Consider the following 24493-nt stretch of genomic DNA (forward strand, 5'->3'; position numbering starts at 1 on the left):
ACCTCTTAATTAAAAGAACTCTATAATTGACACCAATTTCAATCTTTCTGCTATCCTCCTAAAAAGTATAAAATTTTTACTTATGACCGTTTTCTTCCGGCCACAGATATTATAAACGTGAAAGAAAGCATATGCGCGGCTAGCTCGCACGTGTGTAAGGAGCCTCGCGCATTATTGTTAACATTGCGACTGAATTATACAAACAGGTGACCGCGGAGTGCGACTGGGAGACTAGAGTGTTGACTGGAGGACAGCGGGGCGGTCGAAAGGCGTCAATCATGCAGCGGGACCCTGCCTGACACGACGAGGTAAGAACAAATATAGATAATAGTAGTAGTAATAATAATATGATAATGATGATATTATCTCGAAATAACCACTCGACACTCATTTTGAAATTTGGCAAAAGATACTGACTTCCCACTGGTTACAAATTAAGAGAAGAAATAAATTTGTACCCCGTGTTCAATTTTGAATGGCAGCTTCCGAAACTTCTTCCCATACGGGATGGACCGTAAGTGATGTCATTATATTTCAGGGGGTTATTCTTTGAGATAATTCAAACAAAAAAAAGTTTAATACAATTTTTGCTCATTTTTATTTCCTTTTCGGGGGGAAAGAGGTTTTTTTTTCTACGATAGTGCTTAAAGTTGCATTTTACTGATTGTTATCAGTGCCTAAAGTGAGTCTTTAAGGGTGCTATTCATAGATATTTCGCTAGCCCGCGCTACGAGCGTGCTAAATTAGCCCCGGATATCGTCTGGTTACTTGTACAGGATTCATATCATATCATATATCATATCATATCATACCTTATCATACATCATATATATTATATCATATCATATCATATCTTATATCATATATCATGTCATATCATATCATATATCATATCATATATCTTATATCATATCTTATATCATATATCATATCGTCGACCTGGTTGGCGAGTTGGTATAACGCTGGCCTTCTATGCCCAAGGTTGCGGGTTCGATCCCGGGCCAGGTCGATGGCATTTAAGTATGCTTAAAAGCGACAGGCTCATGTCAGTAGATTTACTGGCATGTAAAAGAACTCCTGCGGGACAAAATTCCGGCACATCCGGCGACGCTGAAATAACCTCTGCAGTTGCGAGCGTCGTTAAAAAAACATAACATTTTTATATCATATCATATCATAGATAATATCATACTTTATCATATATATCATATCATATCATATCATATCATATATCATGTCATGTCATATCATATCATATCATATATCATGTCATGTCATATCATATCATATATCATATCATATATATCATATCATATCTTACCATATATCATATCATATATCATATCATATCATATATCATGTCATGTCATATCATATCATATATCATATCATATCATATATCATATCATGTCATGTCATATCATATATCATATCATATATCATATCATATCATATATCATGTCATGTCATATCATATCATATATCATATCATATCATATATCATATCATGTCATGTCATATCATATCATATATCATATCATATATCATATCATATCATAATATCATATCATATCATATATCATGTCATGTCATATCATATCATATCATATATCATGTCATGTCATATCATATCATATATCATATCATGTCATGTCATATCATATCATATATCATATCATATATCATATCATATCATATATCATGTCATGTCATATCATATCATATCATATATCATGTCATGTCATATCATATCATATCATATATCATGTCATGTCATATCATATCATATCATATATCATGTCATGTCATATCATATCATATATCATATCATGTCATGTCATATCATATCATATATCATATCATATCATATATCATGTCATGTCATATCATATCATGTATCATATCATATATCATATCATATCATATATCATGTCATGTCATATCATATCATATATCATATCATATCATATATCATGTCATGTCATATCATATCATATATCATATCATATCATATATCATATCATATATCATATCATATGTCATATCATATCATATATCATGTCATGTCATATCATATCATATCATATATCATATCATATATCATATCATATCATATCATATATCATGTCATGTCATATCATATCATATCATATATCATGTCATGTCATATCATATCATATCATATATCATATCATATATCATATCATATATCATATCATATATCATGTCATGTCATATATCATATCATATATCATGTCATGTCATATCATATCATATCATATATCATATCATATCATATATCATATCATATCATATATCATGTCATGTCATATCATATCATATCATATATCATGTCATGTCATATCATATCATATCATATATCATATCATATCATATCATATATCATGTCATGTCATATCATATCATATCATATATCATGTCATGTCATATCATATATCATATCATATATATCATATCATATCATATATCATATCATATATCATGTCATGTCATATCATATCATATATCATATCATATCATATCATGTCATATATCATATCATGTCATATCATATCATATATCATATCATATCATATCATATCATATCATATCATATCATATCATATCATATCATATCGCTAACACAGGTTTGTGAATACGAAAAACGTTAGTTCGCAGATCATCCACCGGAAGTCCGCGCTAAGAATGTCTATGAATATGGTCCTAAAACACTAGTGCCTAAAAAAGTAGGTAATCACTTTAGGCACTGTCATTCATTTTACGCACTGCCAAAGAAAATGCAATATTAAATGTACAAACTTCATTCACTAAGGAATTAATGTGTGACCTCGATCTTTCATGACGTATTACATGTAACACAAATAAGTAACAAAGTTAACATTCATATCTACATTTTTAGCCCTTATTGTTCTGAAGTTACATGTAGTAATCACTATATGAAGATTAATTATAGACCACCTCTGTGGTCTAGGGGTCAGCATGCTGCTCTCTTACGCAGAGGGCCCGGGTTCGATTTCCGGTCGGGTTGAATTTCCTGTTTTTTCAGGGTTTTCTATCAACCGTAAGGCAAATGCCAGGAAATTCGGGCCACAACATCCCTGAATATCACCGGCCTCATTCATCACCGAAATCATATTCATAACAAATCATCTACAGTCGCCATCTAGTTCACAACAATAGACCCAATCTCAACAATAGTACGCAGGCCTTCGGATATCACCTGAAAGATTAACTGGCGATATGACCAGAGATGTTAAAGCGAGTATAAATAACAGCGAGAAAAAAAGTTTATCATTCAACTGTTTCTAACCGTGTTGTTGATTATATCACAGTCTAGTATATACAGTTACGAAGGTTGAGTTGTGAGGGTACTAGGAACAATAGACTGTGCCGGTACTATTTCACATTGTCTGTAATGAGGCGATAGTAGCGATCCTAGTGGTCAGCAACTATCTACGGATGCATATTTCCTATGTATTGAGCTTCGTGACTGTATATTTTGATTATGTGGTCGGTTTAGACGGCCATGAAATTTTGAACATGAATAAAACAGGCTGCCATTTCATGGATACTTACTTCTTAATGGTTCTGAGTTTAGATTGCCATGACATTATGGTCTTTTTTTTTTTTACTTGGTTATTTAACGACGCTGTATCAACTACTAGGTTAATTAGCCTCGATGTAATTGGTGATAGCGAGATGGTATTTGGCGAGATGAGGCCGAGGATTCGCCATAGATTACCTGGCATTCATCTTACGGTTGGGGAAAACCTCGGAAAAAACCCAACCGGGTAATCAGCCCAAACGGGGATCGAACCCGCGCTTGAACACAACTTCAGACCGGCAGGCAAGCGCCTTAACCGACTGAGCCACTCCGTAGCTCATTACGATCTTATAACCTCTCCAACTTAAAATATTTATTTGATGTAAATTTGTGATATCGCAGAAAAAACATTGTATGCTGTAACATACATTTAAAAGTCATCTTTTTGGCTCTCGTGTGTTTGTGAAATGAGGTTTTGCTTCTGGTCGCCGTTACGTGGGATGGGAGTGGCAGAAGATTTTAGTCGCAACAAATCAGTTTCGCGGAAGTGTGACTGGTTGCGTCATGCTCCTAGGACCACATCTTCCAGATCCAAACCGCTCAATTGAGGTCACAGAAACTCCACCGGCTGTTTCAATGTCCACAATCGGCATTTCTTCCTCGAATTTCTTAATTTAGTCTCCGAACCATTGACTGATTTCTTGGACTGAAAATTCAATAAAGCCTAGTTCACAATAAACCGGAAACGAGAATCGGAACGAAAACGAAAACTGTAAAATTGTTAAAATGTGTACATTTAAATGAGAGCATTCACAATTAACGAAAAGCTTGCCGGAGCCCGGGATCGGGAACGGAGAGTTGGCCAAGTTTCAACTTTGCCGTTCACGTTTCCGATCACAGCCCACTAGATTCATTCTGTTGCCATCTAAAAGCTATTTTGTCATCGTATATTTTGTAGCAAGAAGACCTTGATATAACCTATGCATTATTTTGTTCTGTGCTGTGCATCATGGAGCAAGTTTTATTTGATGAGATTCTAATATTGAGTGTTGAGGAAAATCCTCACGTTTACGATAAGCGGCGCGCCTCGTGTAAAGATGAGAAAATGAAGGAGAATACGTGGCTTTCAGTAGCTGCATCTTTGAACACCGATCGTAAGTGAATCATATTTTATTACTGTATTGGTTGTATTACACATTACATATTCACGCTTCAATTCAATAACTACTGTTGTGTTCATTTTTGTTCTATTACAAATATTTCTTCTCTACTTATTTTACGTTATGGTAGACTTAAAATAGGTTGTGATAATAAAGATGCATGGCCATATTTATAGTACCGTACCCAAAGACGTTTTATAGTTTAACCTAGACTCACTACGAGCGCTGTTCCTCGACCAAAAATTGAACACTTTCGCGCACCTCCATCTTGAGGGTGAGTGCCATGTGACAACAATATGTTTACATCACGATTCCGCCTAATTTGAAATAACATAGAAGGTTATTCAGTATTATTGAATGTGTACCTAATGCAATGTTTCAGTTGAAATTTCGAAGTTGGTTAACCTGTGTTTATGTTGGCTGCCTTGTACTCATGAGAGAACGCCATTGGTCAATTATACACAAATAACACCAGAATGCGTAATATCGACTTTACATATCGTTATTGACATGCATATCGATATGCATAGTCGTCTACGTTCTCGGTTTATTGTCAATCAAAAATTTTCATATTCACGTCCTCGGCTTCTCGTTTTCATTCTGGTTCTCGTTCCCGGTTTATTGTGAACCAGCCTTAAGTCTTCGAACTGCCTCTGCATAACATTCTCCATACCTGTAACACAGTCTAATATATACAGTCATGAAGCTCAATATGTAGGGAATATGCATCCGTAGATAGTTGCTAACCACTAGGATCGCTACTATCGCCTCATCACAGGCAATGCGAAATAGTACCGGCACAGTCTATTGTTTCTAGTACCCTCAACAACTCAAGCTGCGTGACTGTATATACTAGACTTTGCCTGTAATGTGTTTTAGCAATAACATATCTCCATGACAACTAATCGCAATAAAAACAGATGACAAATGTTTCAGTAATAAAAGCAGTAAATGGACTTTGTACTAGAATAAAAAATATGTAGTTTTTCAATAATTGAAGCATTGGGTCGAATAATCTGCTAACTGTGTAGAAGGAACAAAAATGTTACATCGTAATTCTGCTCATAAATTTACTATCGGACGGGCAACATAGACAGCTCCAACAGACCAAGGCCCGGATAACATCGATCCCTACTACAAATTAAAATTTCACGTTCCTCACTCCGGAAAGTACTAAAAGCTATTGGATTCAAGTACAGCAGAAACGAGGGCAATATGTAATGGAACGTGGCGGTATTGTTGCCATCGCAACGAATTTTATGAACAATGAGAAAAATGAGGGAATTAGAGAGAGCTGGAGAGAGAGGGCGAAAACTTTGAACTTGGCAGAGGAGTGAAACAGGGAGACCCGCTCTCTCCGAAGATCTTCACATGCTTGCTTGAAAACCAATTCAGGAAACTGAATTGGGAAAGTAAATACGGGATCACCATAGATGGACTGAGAACGACCCACCTCTGGTTCGCAGACGATATAATATTGGTAGCGAAATCAGCAGCAGATCTAAAACAGATGCTTGAAGAATTGGACAGGATCAGCAAAGAGGCAGGCTTATCCATGAACCCAGAAAAGACGAAACTGAAGACCAACGCGTCTGAAGACCGGATCCACTTAAATGGCCAGCCACTAGAATATGTGGAAGATTATACCTACCTGGGCCAGAACCTGTCCTTCTCCAGCAATTCAGAGAAAGAAATAAAGAGACGAATCAGCATGGCATGGAAGAAGTTCTGGTCTCTAAAGTTCATACTTACAGACAAATTCCAGAAGCTAAGCTTAAAGGTTGAGACCCTGGAAAAATGTGTATTACCTGTACTACTGTGTGGATGCCAAACCTGGTCCCTAACATCAAAACAGAGGCGTATGCTTCAAACCTGCCAACGCAGTATGGAAAGAAAAATCCTGCAACTTTCTCTGAGGAACAAAGTCAGGAACGAGGAGCTACGCAACCGTACCGGCATGAAAGACGTCCTAATCATCGCAGAAAGCCTGAAGTGGAAATGGTGAGGGCACGTGGTAAGGATGGACCACAGACGATGGACGCACAGACTGACATTGTGGGATCCCAGGATCGGCAGAAGAAGAGTGGGACGCCAGACGACTAGATGGGCCGATTTCTTCAAGAAGAAGGCAGAAGCACATTGGACGATCAGTACAAGAGATAGACAGCTGTGGAGAAATCTAGAAGCCACCGTCCTCAGTGTGTAGTGTGGTGCGAATCTTACAAGTGCATATAGTGTGTGTGTACATGGAACACTCCTTAGGACCGGCTCACCTAACGAGTGAAGTCTACTGAGCCAAGCCCTGTCAATCAGGAGGCCCTTGCCCTTACGGGATCTAGTAGGCTAAATTTATTATTATTATTATTATTATATTTTTAGATGAAATTATTTTTAGTATAGTTCTGTATTATGCGTTCATATATTCCTTTCGTTGAAAGTGTTTTTGTCAACATAGTTCTGAAACGTTTTATATAGTAAACCTTCCATGGAAGTTGTTCGTGGGACACTCTGTACATAAACATATGCCCAATATTTTCATGACTATTTTGAGGAACAAATGGGGGGAAGTGGTGGGAGAAACATTTAAGGGATACGTGAAAATCCGTGCTTGCAAGGGAATTAGGGCTGAGAGGAAGTGTCTATGTGAGCTCCAAGGCTATTAGCCATTTCTCTCACTTCGATTTTCGTCGTTAGAGAATTTGAAGGGGAAAATCGAAATTGAACGTAACCTAACAGCTACTATATGATGAGGTGAAAGGAAGCCGCAGTCCTTGCAAGAAAAGTGGTCCGAGCCCTTACGCTGTGCGAATGACGCTCAAGGATGCTCGTCCTGGGTCTTCTTTGTTTATACCATAAGGATGAAACCTAACCACTTCCCCCACTGTTATTACATATGATATTGGATTGTAGTGATTTTTCTAGTTGTCAGGTTGAATTTTCTTTTCGGTAGTGATAAATACTACAGCTGACAGTCATGTTGACAATATCGTTTCGCTTTGAACAAGCTGCCAAGTTCATGAAACGAAAGTTACTAGCCAGTGTTATTTGAAATGTTAATGTAGTAATTAATAACTCTTACTAAATAATGCAATGGCACTTAATAAATAAACAGAATATATTTTAAAGTGGTGTCCGGTATTCGTGCTATTCATTTCATATGATAGAGCAAAATAAATTTTTAGGTATTCTGTGCCTCGTAAACTGTTTAGTGAACCAATACTTTTCACGTTGCAGACAAAATACATTTTGTTATTAGATCCAGTGTTTTTTTCTCCTGGCGGAAGACACCGTTTTGTTGCATTTTTCCATCATGGAACCAAAAAATGTGTGAATAAACTATGTTTTTAACACATACCAATTTTTCTTTGAATTCTGCTTAGCCACCGAAGGTCTTACTTGGGCTAAGAGAAGGTTAAAAACGACAACATTGCCATGCATTGGACATCTGCCCGTCCACTGTAAGATAGTCTATAGAGAGGAGAAAAGCATTGATTGGATCAGTGAATGAATCATAAATAAACATGTAAATAAATAATTGATTAAATAAGTGTGTAAAGTAATAAATTAAATAATCATTAAATAATTAAACTAAATTAAATAAATTGAATAGATAAATAATCAATTACTGGACAAATAAATAAATATGTAATTAATAAGAACATAAATAAAAGAATAAAATAAGTAAATTATTATATAATTAATCAAATTAAGTAAGTAAATAAATAAGTAATCAATGGAAAAATAAATAAAAAATAATTTAACTAATTTAAATAAATTACATAAATAATCAATGGATAAATAAATAAGTAAATAAATACAAATAAGTAAATTAATGAATGAACAGATAAATAAATAAATAAAATAAGTAAATAAATAAAATAATTTAACTAATTTAAATAAATAAAATAAATAATGGCTAAATAAATATAAATAAGTAAATTAATGAATGAAGAGATAAATTAATGAATAAATAAATAAATAAATAATATAATGCAACTAACTAAAATAAATAAAATAAATCATCAATGGATAAATAAATAAGTAAATAAATAAAATAAGTAAATAAATAAATAAATAAAATAAATAAATACATTAAATAAATAAGTAAATAAATAAATAAAATAATTTAACTAATTTAAATAAATGAAATAAATAATCAATGGATAAATAAATAAGTAAATAAATACAAATAAGTAAATTAATTAATGAAGAGATAAATTAATGAATAAATAAATAAATAAAATAATGCAACTAATTAAAATAAATAAAATAAATCATCAATGGATAAATAAATAAGTAAATAAATACAAATAAGTAAATTAATGAATGAAGAGATAAATAAATAAGTAAATAAATGAAACAAGTAAATAAATTAATTAATAAAATAAATAAATAAAATAATTTAACTAATTTAAATAAATAAAATAAATAATCAATGGATAAATAAGTAAGTAAATAAATACAAATAAGTAAATTAATAAATGAAGAGATAAATTAATGAATAAATAAATAAAATAAATAGATAAATAAATTAATCGATTTAAGTAAATAAATAAATAAAATAACAATGAATTCAAATGAATTAAATAGTCAATCAGTGGATAAGTAAATAAATAAATAAATAAATACAAATAAGTAAGTGAATGAATGAATGAATGAAGAGATGAATGAATGAATGAATAAATGAATAAATAAATACGTGAATAAAATAAGTAAATAAACAGGTGGATGGACGAACGAACGAAGAAAGGACAAACAAACAGTGTTATTGTTTCAGTTCATAGCATTCTGATTTTATCTACTTTGGTGATACCTGGTAACGGTTGGCAGCATTGAAAAGAGTCCATGTTAGCTTGTTAGGAAATAATCTTTGTGAACCCCACTATAACCAAAGGTGGCACACGAGAAGCAAGGCTCCTATTCTGAGAAGGTTTTAATTCGTAAAATTCCTAAATGTATGTTGAGGGCTGGGGTGGAGACTGCATAAGCATGGGTCCTACTTTGATTTCATTTGTTAACAGTTACGTCACAATTTTTTCCCTAGCGTTAAAGGACTTCTAGGTCGGGGTGTTTATGTTGGGTCGCTTTTTATTGTTTGGTTTGCTTTACGACGGAAGTTCTCCCTATGCTTGGGAAGTTCCTGAACTTTGATATTTATCTTCAAGGCTGGTTGGCGCTTTGTGATAAATAAGTTGGGCATGTTTCACTATAATCTGCTGATAAAACGTAAATTGCAGCCAATTTCTTATCATTTGTTATCGGTCTCGCAACTTATTTTCCACTGAAACCGATGTCATCAGGGTAACAGGTACTTGAAGTACGATTAGTATGAATACGTACTTCAGGTTCGGACATTGTTGCCTGAGTCAATATGGCAGAATTACGTACATCACGAAATTAATCGCGATTAGTGTAAACACTTTTTAGAAACAATTTATTATTCTTGCATTTTCCTTGCGTAAAAGGAAGATAAAGACATTGTGTGCCTTCATTTTATTTCTTTAGTAATTAAGTAATTATTCTTATTGAATTTGGTATTCCCAAGAAACTAGTTCGATTAATTAAAATGTGTCTCAGTGAAACATACAGCAGAGTCCGAATAGGCCAGTTTCTGTCAGATGCGTTTCCAATTCACTGCGGGCTGAAGCAAGGAGATGCACTATCACCTTTACTTTTTAACTTTGCTCTAGAATATGCCATTAGGAAAGTTCAGGATAACAGAGAGGGTTTGGAATTGAACGGGTTACATCAGCTGCTTGTCTATGCGGATGACGTGAATATGTTAGGAGAAAATCCACAAACTATTAGGGAAAATGTTGCTATTTTACTGGAAGCAAGTGAAGAGATAGGGTTGGAAGTAAATCCCGAAAAGACAAAGTATATGATTGTGTCTCGTGACGGGAATATTGTACGAAATGGAAATATAAAAATTGGAAATTTATCTTTTGAAGAGGTGGAGAAGTTCAAATATCTTGGTGCAACAGAAACAAATATAAATGATACTCGGGAGGAAATTAAACACAGAATAAATATGGGAAATACCTGTTATTATTCGGTTGAGAAGCTTTTGTCATCCAGTCTGCTGTCAAAAAATCTGAAAGTTAGAATTTATAATCAGTTATATTACCGGTTGTTCTGTATGGTTGTGAAACTTGGACTGTCACTTTGAGAGAGGAACTTGGTTTAAGGGTGTTTGAGAATAAGGTGCTTAGGAAAATATTTGAGGCTAAGAGGGATGAAGTTACAGGAGAATGGAGAAAGTTACAACACAGAACTGCACGCATTGTATTCTTCACCTGACATAATTAGGAACATTAAATCCAGGCGTTTGAGATGGGCAGGGCATGTAGCACGTATGGGCGAATCCAGAAATGCATAAAAAGTGTTAGTTGGGAGGCCGGAGGGAAAAAGACCTTTGGGGAGGCCGAGACGTAGATGGGAGGATAATATTAAAATGGATTTGAGGGAGGTGGGATATGATGATAGAGAATGGATTAATCTTGCACAGGATAGGGACCAATGGCGGGCTTATGTGAGGGCGGCAATGAACCTCCGGGTTCCTTAAAAGTCAGTAAGATGAGATGAAGATGATATGTTGTGATGGTGAGGTACTTCTTTCGCAAAGTGTCTCTGAACAACGATTATCGATGACGTATTAGTGTATTCTAGGACATAATCTTTCTCTAGCTCTGATGCAGTCATTTTAGAGTTCCTCGATAATAATTAAATATATGAGTTGATACAAAGGATCGAAACAAGGTGTACAAGACGTGCGTGTAGTCTAAACTGACAGGCGTTTCATAGTAAGATCATTCATAAAACATCAGACCGTAAAATACGTGGCACATTAATGGAAAAATTATTGAAGCGAGAGAAAAAGTAAATAGGAAGTTGCCTCACGTGTAGTTTTCTTTTAAAAATATCGAAATATTGGCACATATATCCGTAATATTCCGTAGGCCTATATTCCGACGGAAGTTTATGGAACTAATCCACCAGTATGTATGGCAGCATTTGGTTGCCATAGAAACACTGCACTCTTATGTCAAATTACTACTAAGTTAATAGAGGGACATCATTTTATTATTCCTAACATTTTTAATATTAACTTGCCTATACCTCTGGATCAACGCCGTTTCTACCCCCTTCCACGACTGTAGTTCGATGATACTGGCGTAATATACAAACAAATCACTTTACTAGGTATAGGAGGGAAGAAAAGTAGTTCATCCATTTACGTAAACTTGGAAATATCGCGATTTTGAGTTTGGTAATTTTCATTAGGTTTTTGTTTAATCAAAATACAGTACAGTATTAACAATGAATGTCTTTACTCACGAACTGAGTTATCCATTCAGACGTATTCATTATGCAGTGTATATTATACTGTCTACAGCACATTAGCGTACAATATAGAGAATGAAGTTAAATTGAAAAATAATCATAATATGGATATTTAAACACATTTTTCAAAATGGTGGCCGTTCATTTAGATACAGACTTCAGTTCTAATATGCATATCATCGCACTATAGACTATTGCATCTAATCCCAATTACCAGGTTCGTACTTCGTACTAGTAACTCATGTTGAAATAATTCTGTACCTACTCTATAAAAGAGTACCTTACGTACTGTAAATTCAATCTTCACTTCTGCCCGATCCGAAAAGATGAAATTACTCAGACATACTATCTACTGTCCGTCCAAGTGGTTATGTCGTAGGGTCGTAGAAAGGGAGGAAATCACGTGACAGTTAATTACTTAACGAGGCCCTTTTATTTAAGTTATTTTAAACAGTTGTATAATATTACGTAGACGTCAAATTCCTAACAGAAATTAATGTTCTCAGAAAAGAGCTAAGACAGCCCAGCCACTAGCTGGCGAATAAAAGCTGGTGGGGGAAACCGGGATACGACGTAGGCAAATGGACGACAGTACCTGTGCGAAAATGATTCAATATTGAAAGCTCTTTGTCACTAGAAAACGCGAACATATTTTTGGAACGTACTGTTTACTATGACCGTAAGGCTAGTATGACTATATGCGGTCTTGGATCTGTGTGGAGGACGGTTGAACTTCATTAGTAGAAGGGGTGGAAGTGAAGTACATTCAAAAACTCAGGTACAATAAAAATTGAAGTAAAAATAAAATGATGTCCCTGTACTTTCCAGATAGTAGCTGTGCTTTAAGTTACCGCGATGTCGAAGCTCTTCATTTTGGGCAGGAAGTCCTGTTGCTCTTGACCTGGTTCAGGCGTGAACCGGTGCTACCAGAATCGAAATTGGGCGAACTGCCAACCCCTGTGATTGCTAGATTTGTGAAGTGCAACTTCTATCCGACGACACCCGGTTCACGGAAGATTTCCTAATAGTGTATAGCCCTCAGTACTTGTCGTAAAACCTGTAAATGGAAGCTCTCACGCTCCTCCTACAAGATCTCCATGTGTGGTGTGAGAAGTTCACGGTTTACATCTAGATCAGGGATTTTTAAGGCGGAAGGATTCCATTGTGTAGCAGATAGAGTCGTGTACAATCGGTTACGAAAAATACAAATTATATGTCTGGTCTGTCACAGGAATCTTTGGATCAGAAAGACGAAACAAGATCTTTGCGCGAGTGGCATGTGGAAGGGCTAGGGTCAATGATCGCCCTGGGGGGAGGTGTTGGTTGGGCGATGCTAGCAATCGCTTGCAGGGATTGGATCATTTCTATCTGAACTCAGCTCTACCTTCTACCACGAGGTCGCCCTGAGTGGAGCAGTTGGTATAGCGCTGGCTTTCTGTGCCCGAGGTTGCTGGTTCGATCACGCCCCAGGTCGATGACATTTAAGTGTGCTTAAGTGCGACAGGCTCATGTCAGTAGATTTACTGGCATGTAAAAGAACTCCTGCGGGACAAAATTCCGGCACATCCGGCGACGCTGAAATAACCTCGACAATTGCGAGCTGTTTGTCAATTTATGAACGGTGTAAATAGCGAATACAATAAGTAAATAAGTAAGTAAATAAATAAATGATTTAATATAAATATGCGAATAAATAAATGGATAAGTAAATAAAAAATAAATAAGTAAATAAATGCATAATTGATTAAATAAGTAGATATACGAATAAATAAATAAATAAATAAATAAATAAATTGATAAATTAATAACTAAATAAAAAATAAATAAATAATTGATTAAATAAGTAGATATACGAATAAATAAATAAATAAATAGATCAATTAATAACTAAATAAAAAATAAATAAATAATTGATTAAATAAGTAGATATACGAATAAATAAATAAATAAATAAATAAATAAATAAATAAATAAATAAATAAATGAATTGATAAATTAATAACTAAATAAAAAATTAATAAATAATTGATTAAATAAGTAGATATACGAATAAATAAATAAATAAATAAATAAATAAATAAATAAATTGATAAATTAATAACTGAATAAAAAATAAATAAATAATTGATTAAATAAGTACATATACGAATAAATAAATAAATTGATAAATTAATAACTAAATAAAAATAAATAAATAATTGATTAAATAAATAAATAATTTAATATAAATATGCGAATAAATAAATAAATGGATAAATAAATCAGAAAAATAAATAAGTAAATAAATCAATAATTAAATAAATAAATATACGAATAAATAAATAAATGGATAAATAAATAAATGGATAAATAAATAAGTAAATAAATACATATTTGATTAGATAAATAAATGATTTAATATAAATATGCGAATAAATAAATAAATGGATGGATAAGTAAATCAAAAAAATAAATAAGTAAATAAATCAATGATTAAATAAGTAAATAAATCAATAATTAAATAAATAAATAAATAAATAATTGATTAAATAAATAAATAAATATACGTGTAAATAAATACATAAATTAATAAATGAATGAATGGATAAATAAAAAAATAAGTAAATAAATAAATATTTGATTAAATAAATAAATGATTTAATATAAATATGCGAATAAATAAATAAATGGATCAGTAAATCAAAAATATAAATAAGTAAATAAATAAATAATTGATTAAGTAAATAAATATGCGAATAAATAAATTAATTCATAAATAAATGAATGAATGGGTAAGTAAATAAATAAATAATAAGAAATTAGAGGAAATCTCTATGAGTTCGTGTAACGTCTATACAGAACTTAGAATTAGAATAAATAAATACAATTTACTGTAATATTTAAGTATGTCTAATGAACTGAATGGAATAAGCTATGATTAACAGTCAATCCTCCAATGATGATGATGATGATGATAATAATAATAGTAATAATAATAATAATAATAATAATAATAATAATAATAATAATAATAATAATAATAATAATACATATTGTGAGCAAATGGCTTTGAAAAAAATTCATAACTGATTGACAGGCATGTAAAATTTTATTTTCTATTTTGTGCAGAATATTTTTTTATTAGAAACTTTCCTCATTAGAGTGTCGCTACAAGGAAAAAGTACAATCTAACAATTTGTGTTTTTTGTATAAAATAAAATTAATGTTACATATATAAGCTTTATCGAAAACTAATAACAATAACCTGACAAAGATTTATACAAATGTACTGTAAAAATAATATATTTAAAGCTGTAAGTTAAAACCGCAATGATTTCCTAGAAATAGCGTATCCGTTTCGTAACTCAGTCAATATACTGCTCACAGCCTTCAATAGGCAGCTTCAGCTCCTAGCGGCAGAACTTGAAACTAAGTGAGCATCTATCCGCGAGATGGCAGAGCATGTTAAATGTTTATTCATATGAAACATTTTCTCATATGAAAATAATATTAGCTGGATGTTTTATGAAAATTATGACGAAGTATATTATTTTGTACGGAAATGCTTATGATATAGAGGATATGAATGCATGAAGTGTCGTTTATGTAGGAAGGAATTGTATATAAATAAATTGTGACAGTACACGCTGCGGATGGTATAACGGATTAGTAGCTTAAGAGGGCTGAGTGAGGATACCACGGCATACTTACCTGGCGTAGGGGTTACCGTGATCACGAAGGCGGTTCCCCCAGGGTGAGACCCTTCCATTGCACTGCGGTTGGGTTGACCCCTGCGATTGCTCCAAATGTGAGTAACTCGGGCGCGTAATTTTTGGTAGTCGGGACTGCGTTCGCGCTGTCCCGGAATAATCTCTTCTTCTTCTTCTTCTTTCTCTTTTATGGCCTCGGTCACCAGAAAGTGTCCATGTAGCCAGCTCAAATTATTTATACTATAGTCTCTGACTTATCATGATATCCTCTGTGAAGTACAATATCTTCTTTGGTTTCATAAAAAAAAAATCAATATTCCTCATACTTTAATTTTGCTACGTCTAATAAACTTGATTAATATACTTATAATGTCCATATTTGCCGACGCTAGTAATGTTTTAAGATTAGTCGGTAAAGGTATCTTCTTTTGCTGTAATTCCTCATACATTTTTTCCCTATGTCCATTATTTAATTCACACTCAAAGAAAAGATGTTGATTATTTGGCCTCCTATTTCCACAATGACAATAAGGATTTGAAGTTAATTTAAAAAGAAATAATTTTTCCGGGTTTAGTGTATGATTTACCCTCAATCTATTAATTAAAACTATTTCGTTTCTTTTTAGCTTGTATTTACTGAACCATGGAACGTGTAGCCATCTGTTTTCGAGAGTATATAAATCTGTAGGTGATTGTAAATTTTGATTTAACCACCAGGTTTGATTTGCAGTTTGGAGATTTAGCTTCAGTTTTGGTGTGTAGGTATTATACGGAAGCAGTATATTTAGCAGTTTTCCTGAGAGCACTGCTCTTTTAGCCAGGTGATCTACATACTCATTATCTCTTATGTTTGAGTGTCCGGGAATCCATGCAAGTGTGATGTCCAAAAATTGCTGGCGGGCTCTCCATAAAAGGAATCTAATATTATTAAGGTACCAGTTATCTTTGTTCGATTTTAATGTATATAGATCCAATGTTAAGGACATGAGTCTGTAAAGATAATTAGTTTGTTGTTCGGTCTACGATTATTTCCACTAATGTAATATAAAATAGCCTGTCTAATAGCCATTACTTCTGCTAAGAAAATAGAAGTCTCACTCGGGAGCTTATATATCTCATAATAATTTTGGCTGGGAATCCAGAACGCAGCACCAGCTCCTGAATGTTGTTTGGATCCGTCTGTATAAATGTGATCGTAATCAATGAATGCAGACAATTTCTCCTGGAATAGAGAGTTATATAATGCTGAGTTATTCTGTGTTATTGGATGTTCTATATTAAGAAAATTTAAATGAATAGGAATCTTATAGAATGATGCCAAATACGGAATAGTATAACTGGGATGTGTTTTGTTTTTTAAAATATTAGGCACAAATATTTCAACCTGCTGATAACTCTTAACCAATGGAGTATTAAGGAAAAGTTTGCGACTATTTCGAGCCAATCGGCCCAGTAATTTTAATTTTGGAAGTAGGATATGAGAAATTATTGCCGTTCTCTTAATTATAAACTTATCTGTTAGGAATTGAAAACGGTGTAAAATTGGGGATATTGCAGCCGTATGCAAGACCGATTTAATCGGCGTTGTTTTCATTAAGCCTAAAGCTATTCTAAGAGCTGTATTTTGAAGTGTATCCAATTCGGATATATTACGTTTACTAGTACTAGCGAAAGCGAAGCATGCATATTCCATAATTGGTCTAATATATGTCTTGTATATTAATAGCAATAACCCGGGATCTGCTCCCCACCATGTATTGGTTAAGCATTTAATTATATTTAATCTAGGAAGGATTTGGGATTTTATATGTTGAATATGCGTAGTAAATGAAAGCTTCGAATCGACTATTAAGCCCAAGATTTTAACCGACGTTTTGTAAGGAATGACCTCTTTATCTACTTGATATCTTTCTTCGGTGATGTTTCTCGTCCAATTAAATCTGATGTGGGAGCTTTTTGTAGGATTTATGGAAAGTCCAGAAATGTAAGACCATTTTTCCATATCTCTTATTGCTGTTCCAATTGCGAAAGCTAACCTCTGCGAAGACTTATCTGATTTATAAATTAAGATATCATCGGCGTACATGACAGTTCGTACATGTGTTGTGAGAATTTTTTCAAGAGGTTGTAAGGCTAAAGTAAAAAGTAAAGGACTCAAGACAGATCCCTGGGGTATTCCAGTATTCACCTCCCTCGGTTCTGTATCCTCTAAATGGGATTTAATTGTTACAAGTCTATTCGAAAGGAGTTTCCCTATTATGCAGATTATCGGGGACGGTATTCCAATCTTTTCCATTTGCTGAAATAAATACCAAGTACATATATTATCATAAGCCGCTTTTAAATCTAGGCAAATTAAGTCCGTAATCTCCCCTCTATTTCTGGCTAGTGTAATATCAGTTAAAAGAATTGCAAGGCAATCATATGTAGAAGAATTTTTTTGAAAACCAAACTGTAACCTAGGCATTTGATGATTTCTATGAAGCCAATTTAAAAGTCTATTCTTTAAAATATGTTCAAATAATTTCCGAGTGCATGATAAGAGGGAAATGGGACGATAATGTTCTGGCACCTCAGGCGTTTTATTAGCCTTTAATATTGGTTTTATTAATATATACTTCCATGCATCCGGTACCTCTTGTGTGCGAAGAATATAATTGAAATGTTGAATTAAGAGGCGAAATGCTTCGTCTGGAAAATGTTTAATCATATCATATGTTATCTCATCCTTTCCTGGACTTGTATTCCTAACTGTTTCAAGCACAATCTCTATTTCTCCTTTTTCAATAGGGTGTAATAATATGTGGTCACTGAAACTCAGATCACTCTGAAAGGTATATGGAGAAACACTCACTGTAAGGGGACATATGTGCTGCTTGATTTCTTCTATTGTTTTCCAGTTGAGTGGTGTTGAGTCTGTGAAGGTCCTGTTATTTTTCAACGTCTTTATTATTTGCCATACCTCCTTTGACCGTGTGTCTTTCCTTAATGTATTGCAATATTGTTTCCACGAATTCCTTTTTTTCTTACGTATAAGTTTTTTCGTTATTGCAGATTGTTTATTAAGTAACATGTAATTTTCTGGCGTCATATTTTTAATATATTGAGATGTTAACTCCTTCCTGAGCTTTATGTTGTTTTTTATATCCTCATCCCACCAAAGAGGAGGGCGGAATCTACTGTTTAGAATTCTTGTTTTAGGGTGTTTACTATCTAGATAATTTGTAATTGTCGCATTGATCTCACATATGCCTTCCGAAACCGGTATGTTCTCCTTTTTATTTAACATATCTTGAAGGGAAGTAGAAAAATGTATCCAATCAATATGAGCAATTCCTTTTCTCTTCCGAATCGAATCCTGTACATTCCTACTAAAACAAGACACTCCCACTTCTGTGACAATAGGAAAATGATCACTGCCCATTGAATCTTTTATAATGCTCCAGTTTGTATACAACGCCAAAGGAGGTTGCGTAATAGTTAAATCGACTATAGACTGTTCTCCATAAGGTGCTATTAAACGCGTACTATCATTTTGATTTAAAACAACAAGATTTAAAAGGTCAAGTGCCTCATAAAGTTGTTGCCCTCTTTGATCTGTGTGGCTACTGTGCCAACAGGGATGGTGGGAATTAAAATCACCAACTATAATTAGTTGTTCGTTTTGTGGTATTTGCGAAAAAACTGCGTGCCAACTAGTAGTAGATGAGATAACATTAGGAGGTTGATAAATATTAATTATGTTTACATTTTTCACTCTAATCCCAATAACTTCTACCTCTGGTGGTATATTTGTGAGATGTAATAAGGAATATGATATACCCTTTCTAACCAGGATTGCTACTCCTCCCCTACCGTCCGTCCTATTCTTTGTATTTAAAGTAAAATTTCGAAATTTTGGTAGAAAGGATTGATTTATCCATGTCTCGCATAGGGCTGCAATATCAATCTCTTGTAAAGATAACAAATTTTGTAGCTCTGTTATTTTATGTTTGAGACTACGACAGTTCCACTGCAGAATTTTTAAATTTAGATCTGCCATCGGAGAGTTTGGAAGGGCTAACCGAAAATATGTATAAATAACCCAGTAAGAAGTATATATAAATATGTATATAAATCTATGAAACGGTGAAAGGTTATGTCTGTTTAAATTTTATATCGATAGCTTCTGAAGAGGAACACTCTTCATTGTACTAAATTAAGGAGGATCTTTTGTTTATAGTCTTGGACTAGTTTCTCGCTCAATTCTGTGTTCGTGGGATCCATTCTCTGTACGTCTTTTATTAGCCGATTTAATATTGAATCTATAAATGTCATTGGTAGAGCATCTGTTGTATTTGGGTGAACTGGAGCAGTTGCGTCTTCTTGAAGGGTGTGTTGACTATTGTGAACCGTATGAATTTTAGATGGACTATCTAATAGTAAGGTCTGTCTCTGAGATCTATTGGGAATACCGAGCCTGCCCGGTTGGGATTTGTAGAAATGTTGAAAAGGGTTTTCTTTGGAGTTTCTTTGGCCGGGAACTGTGGGTAAATCTACCCGTGTTCTCTTACGCGGAGTACTCTGTGTTAGAGGGGTCGGAAAGTGTTGGGTGGATTGTGTCTGGCTAAGAAGGACTGATGGCAATTGTGGGAAATCTTTTTCCGTTACTGCTGAATACGACCTTTCTTGCTTTGAATCAATCTCTCTTGCTTCATGAAAGGATATATTAAGTTCTGTCATCTTCTTTTTAATATTGAGTTGGGATTTCCTCATCACACACTTTTCACTATTCGCTAAGTGATCCAAGGAACAATTACAACATCGCAATTTTGAACTTGAACAATCAGTCAAGGTATGATTTTCTCCACACTTCACACATCTGGATTGTCCTCTGCACTGTTTTTCGTGATGCCCATACCTCTGGCAATTTTTGCATTGTAGAACAGGAAATCTATATTTCTCTACCTCGTATCTAACAAAGTATAACGTAATATACCAAGGTAATTTTTGTGCTTCAAAAGTAATCTTCACTGTTTGAGTTGGAATATATTTCACCTGTTCCCCTACATACATCTTTCTATAAAAACGTTCTATTTTGTATACCTTTTCCGAACTATTTATGTCCTTTTGTATCTCTTCAATAGAAATTGAAGTGTCGACTCCTCGTATTACACCGATGGAAGTAACTCTATGTTTAGGAATAAAGGCCACCAATTTCTCTGTTTCTAGTACTTTGTCTTCTAGGAAATTATTAGCTGCCTGTGCTGTTGTGAAGTTGATCTGCAGTCTATTTCTGCCTAGTCTTTTAATTTCTTGAATATCTTTGTGGTCTCTTTTAAATAATAATCGTCCTATTTTCAGTGGGTGTAAATTGCCTATATTATTGTCTTGAGATTGGACGTATACTGCATATGGTCCTCTTGAATTCTGTGCATAATATACTACCGGTAACTTTTGCGATTGTGTATTAGATGTAGAAATGGAATTTAGTTCCTCGGTCTCCATTTTTTGTGTTGTTTCTTTCTCTAATGTATAGTTATGTAATGAGTTTAGGTCCCCATCCCTAACAGATGGGGGTGTACCCCGTTGTATTTCGTTAATATTCAAAAAACTTCGGTGAGTGTATGTAATATTATATATTGAGAGAAGAAAAATAAATAAGAAAGGAACGAATTACAAATTAACACAACTAAATTTATAGAAATGTCTTCAAATAACACTGTTCACACACAATAAGCACTATAAGATGTATCCACTCTGAAAGCACTTACGGAACTCCGAATAATCTCTTCAGTAGAGATGGGTCGGAGTCGTTCATTGATGCGAGCTAGCTCTTTGACTCCCGCTCCTTTTGAGGAGTCGTTCAAAAGAGCGGAGCGGTACAGTGCCCTCCCTCTTTCTCAACCAGCTCGCTCCTAGTGATCACTCACCCCACCGCTCCGACTCTTCTACGATAACTGCAGAGCTGGTTGTTAACTGTATGACACAGTACACATGCTTCTCAATAGATGTCATTGCAATAGACATTCGAATCGGTTTGCATCGGTCTGTGAATGCGGAGAAAAGCTTCTTGTACACGTACAGTAAGGTAGTTTCCATGTTATCCCAGAGGGAGAGAGCCCATTTACATTACTTACGCTATTTTACGAACCAGTAACAATCGTGAAGTATCGGTATGTAGTATAAACAGATCAATTAAAAACAGTTCTGAAAGTGTTGGTAAACAGGGACGTCGCTAGGGGGGGTGCGAAAGGGTGCGCAAGCACCCCATAAAAAAATCGGAGAACCCCTTTCCACACTCCAAAGGGCAACTTATTAACAAAATACTAGGCATAAATTATTTTGAAGAACAAAAACAAACAAACAAACAATTTCATGGATGTGAAAAAACTGCGTCCCATAGTGTATCGTAATGGATTGAATAATAATAATAATAATAATAATAATAATAATAATAATAATAATAATAATAATAATAATAATAATAATAACAATAATAATAAACAGATGTATAGTATGCGCGCAAGTGCATGAAAGAACATTTTGAATTTTTTATGTACCACATTTTTACAGCTCGCACCCCATTTTTAAATCTCGCACCCCATCCGCACCTCCCTTGCTCTGATCCTGGCGACGTTACTGTTGGTAAAGTAGTATAAATAGCAATTATGAAAGTGTACAATGGTACATAAAAACGGCTAATGTGCAAACATGATTTATTTAGCAATAAGGAGAACAGAAACATGACAATAGGCAACGTTTAAACGTGTCTGCATTGAAGCGCATGACCACACTGACAGACGTGCTGGGCATCGTTGTGATCAGGGATTGTATACAGCTGTAATGGAGCTGTGGAGCGCTGTGCTGTTGTGGAGGGAGCGGAGCGTTGGGAGTGAGCCCGAAGCAAGAGAGCGGGGTGAAGTTGCCTTGCTCTCCCAAGAGTAGGGAGCGAAATGCAATGAACGACTCGCTCTTTTGTAAGGAGGGAGCGGAGAGCCGCTCCAGAGCGGGAGTCGTTCATTCGAAACGACTCGCTCATGAGCGGCCCATCACTAGTCCCGGAATAATCTCTTCAGCAAAACGTAGATTTAAAAATATAATGTTTACGTTAAGTGTGGAAAATCGTGCATTAGATTTGGGCTTTGTTTAATTCCACCAGCGTGTTTTTCTCTTCAAACACTCATTAAAGAGGTATCTTGCATATCAAATTAATTATAAGAGGGGTTCTAAATTATAAGGTGTGTTTTCCAAACTTGACTACTATTTATGACGATGCGCATTATATTTTATGCACCATGTCAAGGAGTATTTAAAAAAAAAATCATGATTGAAAATTGACCATCTCTCCTTAACAGCTCTCGGGTCCACGGCTGTGGAGTATCGGTTACCATGTTTGACCGTGGACCGAACTGGCTCCGGTTGAAATCTTGGTTGGGACAAGTTACCTAGTCGAGGTTTTTCCAGGGTTTTTACTCAACCCGTTAACAGCAAATGCTTGGTAACTTATTTATTCTTTGTTTGTTCATTTATTTGTTTATTTAATGATTTATTCACTTAATTTATTTATTTGTTCCTTCGTTTGTATGTTTGTTTGTTCGTTATTTATTGACTTACTTATTTACTTATTTATTTCTTCGCTCGCTCGTTTATTTGTTTATGTATTTGCGTATTTATTCACTTATTCAATTTATTTATTTATCCGTTCTTCCGTTTGTATGTTCGTTTATTTGTTTATTTTATTATTTTTAAATTTACTTACTTATTTACTTCATTTAACAAATATAAATGATCGGGAGGAAGTTAAACACAGAATAAATATGGGAAATGCCTGTTATTATTCGGTTGAGAAGTTTTGATCATCCAGTCTGCTGTCAAAAAATCTGAAAGTTAGAATTTATAAAACAGTTATATTACCGGTTGTTCTGTATGGCTGTGAAACTTGGACTCTCACTTTGAGAGAGGAACATAGGTTAAGGGTGTTTGAGAATAAGGTGCTTAGGAAAATATTTGGAGCTAAAAGGTTGAAGTTACAGGAGAATGGAGAAAGTTACACAACACAGAACTGCACGCATTGTATTCTTCACCTGACATAATTAGGAATATTAAATCCAGACGTTTGAGATGAGCAGGGTATGTAGCACGTATGGGCGAATCCAGAAATGCATATAGAGTGTTAGTTGGGAGATCGAAGGGAAAAGACCTTAGGGGAGGCCGAGACGTAGATGGGGGGATAATATTAAAATGGATTTGAGGGAGGTGGGATATGATGGTAGAGACTGGATTAATCTTGCTCAGGATAGGGACCAATGGCGGGCTTATGTGAGGGCGGCAATGAAACTCCGGGTTCCTTAAAAGCCAGTAAGTAAGTAAGTAAGTAAGTAAGTTTACTTCATTTATTTATTTACTGATTTATTTTTCCGTTCGTTTGTTTTATAGTCCATTTTTTGTTTATTTATTTATCTGCTTACTTGATTAATTTACTTATTTATTCATTTAATTAATTGATTTATTTACTTATTGTTTGCTTGTTTGTGCGCTCGTTTATTTATTTATTCGTTTCTTTACATGTTTATTTGTTTGTTCGTTTATTTGTTAATTTAGCCTATTGGCTTATTTATTGACTTATTTATTTAATTAATATATTTAATTATTCATTTGTTTATTCGTTCGTTCGTTTGTTTATTTATTGACTTATTTATTTACTTACTTATTCACTCTGGACTCATTTCGCTGGACGCTAGATAACCTTCGCA

The 24493-nt window shown here is 34.2% G+C and overlaps 1 protein-coding gene and 1 non-coding gene across 2 annotated transcripts in view; both read left to right on the forward strand.

Annotated features, from left to right (window-relative positions):
* Positions 1 to 203: 203 nt before the first annotated feature.
* The window catches only part of LOC138702168 (uncharacterized), an 80781-nt gene continuing 56491 nt past the window's right edge, over positions 204 to 24493 (forward strand). Inside the window, exon 1 of the mRNA XM_069829773.1 lies at positions 204 to 308. The gene's annotated coding sequence lies outside the window, so the exon portion shown is untranslated. The remainder of the gene's footprint in view (positions 309 to 24493) is intronic.
* Positions 15752 to 15913, forward strand: LOC138702337 (U1 spliceosomal RNA). Its single transcript, XR_011332845.1, has one exon. It is a non-coding gene; the product is annotated as a U1 spliceosomal RNA (small nuclear RNA).

The sequence above is a fragment of the Periplaneta americana genome, chromosome 6 (assembly GCF_040183065.1).
Source record: "Periplaneta americana isolate PAMFEO1 chromosome 6, P.americana_PAMFEO1_priV1, whole genome shotgun sequence".
NCBI classification, from domain to species: domain Eukaryota; kingdom Metazoa; phylum Arthropoda; class Insecta; order Blattodea; family Blattidae; genus Periplaneta; species Periplaneta americana.